Source organism: Panthera tigris, chromosome B2 (genome assembly GCF_018350195.1).
Source record: "Panthera tigris isolate Pti1 chromosome B2, P.tigris_Pti1_mat1.1, whole genome shotgun sequence".
NCBI classification, from domain to species: Eukaryota; Metazoa; Chordata; class Mammalia; order Carnivora; family Felidae; genus Panthera; species Panthera tigris.
The window spans coordinates 53,335,962-53,339,049 of record NC_056664.1 but is presented as its reverse complement, the minus strand read 5'-3'; the positions used below and the strand labels follow the sequence as shown (position 1 = coordinate 53,339,049).

General features: G+C 39.6%; 1 non-coding gene across 1 annotated transcript; it reads left to right on the top strand.

The window, feature by feature from the left end:
• The first annotated feature begins 480 nt into the window (after positions 1-480).
• LOC122238924 lies at positions 481-585 on the top strand. Its single transcript, XR_006218068.1, has one exon. It is a non-coding gene; the product is annotated as a U6 spliceosomal RNA (small nuclear RNA).
• Positions 586-3,088: the final 2,503 nt, after the last annotated feature.

The following is a 3,088-nucleotide window of genomic DNA, read 5'->3' as shown; positions in this document are numbered from 1 at the left end:
TAACTATATTAACAAAAGTATGCATTATCAGATTTGGCTGGGCTGGAGGAGGATGATAATTTTATTATTTTAAAATTATATGTCATTAACACGTATGATATATCTTTATGCATTTCTATCTTTCTGTATTTCTTTCTGTCCCCCCCCCCTTTTTTTTTTTTGGTCTTTACCAGGAACCATTCAGTGTATCTGAGTCACAGTATTTTATCTATGAATATACAAGTTAAATATTTGGAGGAATAAATAAAATCAATTTCTAATTTTTCAAATCCAAATTTAGCATTCTAAAATTTATCGAGCTGAAATTCCCTGTTGTGCCACTGTTCTAAAGAAGAAAGTTTCTGTGGGCCTGTTCCTTTTGTGGACTCAAAGATTTTTAGCAGAATCTATGAAATGATCGAATTCAGCTCCATATTTGGAGCTGGAGGTCTGTGGATCAAATGAATTGCTAAAGGTAACACAGCTAAAAGTGCCAGTTCAGTGCTCACTTAGCAGCACAAATACTAAAATTGGAACTGCAAAGAGAAGATTAGCATGGTCCTGCATGAGGATAACCTACAAATTTGTGAAGCATTCCGTCAAGAAAAAAAAAAAGTGTCAGGTCAGAGAAATGTAAGCAACTTTCTTGCCTTCCACATTGATGACCCCCTCCCAGATATTACAAAATATGAAGTTTTTAAATTTTTTATTTTTGTTTTATTTAAAAATTCTTTTTTAAGTTTATTTATTTTTGAGAGAGAGACAGAGAGTGTGTGCACACGTGAGCTGGGTAGGGGCACAGAGAGAGAATCCCAAGTCGGCTTTGCACTGTCAGCACAGAACCTGATGAGGGGCTCACAGTCTATGAGATCATGACCTGAGCCAAAGTCAAGAGTTGGCCACTTAACCGAGTCACCCGGGTGTCCCATAGATGACGTTATTTTTATCTCCAATGGCACATGAATAAAACTATTTTATTCTTTTACTTATGACGGTATAGAAATCTGTACTTTAATAATATGGCCTTGAATGCAAGTCATTTCAAGGAATTATGTGATTTTAAGGTTTCTTCAAGCTCTACGATGATGAATTTCTTTTTAAAAATTTTTATTTTGGGGGGCGCCTGGGTGACTCAGTCGGTTAAGTGTCCGACTTCAGCTCAGGTCATGATCTCACAGTTCATGGGTTCTAGCCCTGTGTTGGGCTTTGTGCTGACAGCTCGGAGACTAGAGCCTGCTTCAGATTCTGTGTCTCCCTCTCTCTCTCTGCCCCTTCTCAGCTTGTGCTATCTCTCTCTCTCTCTCTCTCTCTCTCTCAAAAATAAATAAATAAATAAAAATTTAAAATTTATTTTATTTTTGAGAGAGAGAGAGAGAGAGAGAACACAAGTGGGGGAGAGGGGTAGAGGTAGAGAGAGGGAATCGTAAGCCCTGAGCATTGAGCATAACATGGGGCTTGATCCCACTTCCCTGGGATCATGACCTGAACCGAAATCAAGAGTCGGGCACTCAACCAACTGAGCCACCCAAATGCCCCAAAGGTGATGAATTTCTAAGAAGAGGTTCTGGTTTGCATTTTTAAAATTGAGTACTATGGTTTTGCATAAACTAAGGCTATAAAACTATAAATGCTATAAAACTATAGTGCCAAATATTTCCGAAAGAGCAAATATAAATGCAAAGACGAAAGGGTTAGTTGTCTGCTTCTGGTCTCTGTGGTTGATGTCCGTGAAGTGATTGTATGTTGATACCTGTGCTGTAGCAAAAGAGTTCTAATAACAGCAACCTCCCCACATCCCCAACTTCTTCTCTAAAGACTTCCTTTACCTCCTTTCCTTAATTAAAACTTGGTTCACGCTCAGATATCACCTCATGCCAGTCAGAGTGGCCAAAATGAACAAATCAGGAGACTATAGATGCTGGCGAGGATGTGGAGAAACAAGAACCCTCTTGCACTGTTGGTGAGAATGTAAATTGGTGCAGCCACTCTGAAAAACAGTGTGGAGGTTCCTCAAAAAATTAAAAATAGACCTACCCTATGACCCAGCAATAGCACTGCTAGGAATTTACCCAAGGGATACAGGAGTACTGATGCATAGGGGCACTTGTACCCCAATGTTTATAGCAGCACTCTCAACAATAGCCAAATTATGGAAAAAGCCTAAATGTCCATCAACTGATGAATGGATAAAGAAATTGTGGTTTATATACACAATGGAGTACTACGTAGCAATAAGAAAGAATGAAATATGGCCCTTTGTAGCAACATGGATGGAACTGGAGAGTGTGATGCTAAGTGAAATAAGCCATACACAGAAAGACAGATACCATATGGTTTCACTCTTATGTGGATCCTGAGAAACGTAACAGAAACCCATGGGGGAGGGGAAGGAAAAAAAAAAGAGGTTAGAGTGGAAGAGAGCCAAAGCATAAGAGACTCTTAAAAACTGAGAACAAACTGAGGGTTGATGGGGGGTGGGAGGGAGGGGAGGGTGGGTGATGGGTATTGAGGAGGGCACATTTTGGGATGAGGACTGGGTGTTGTATGGAAACCAATTTAACAATAAACTTCATATATTGAAAAAAAATAAAAAATAAATAAAATAAAATAAAATAAAACTTGGTTCTACCTTGAATTATATCACTTACCAAGCAACCCCTTAGACTCAGGGCTAAGGGTGGAATGGTATCCCTCGCTCCCCATTACTATTTTCACACCATTTCTCCTTCTACCTCAGACCATATATCCAGCTTCCAATTGCACATATGGGTTTTCTACAGGCATAATAAAACCAACTGCTTTTAACTCTCATCCCTCTGCTATCCCACTGTCCAATCTATTCCATGTCCTATGCTCACTCTCCCACAGAAAGACACCCTAAGTTTATAACTGTCTAAGACAGACACCTGGGAACAATACTTGGCCCTTCCCTACCTCACCCAATTAAAAGTCAATTCCTGTTGATAATACCAGTTAAATACATCTCCAGTCTGTTGCTGTTCTCCAAACTTGTGGACTTGCATTAGTTCTACTCACCATCATCTCTTTCATGAATTGTGGCCACAGCCTCCCTTGCCATTAGACTTGGCCCCTTCTAATCTGTCTGTGT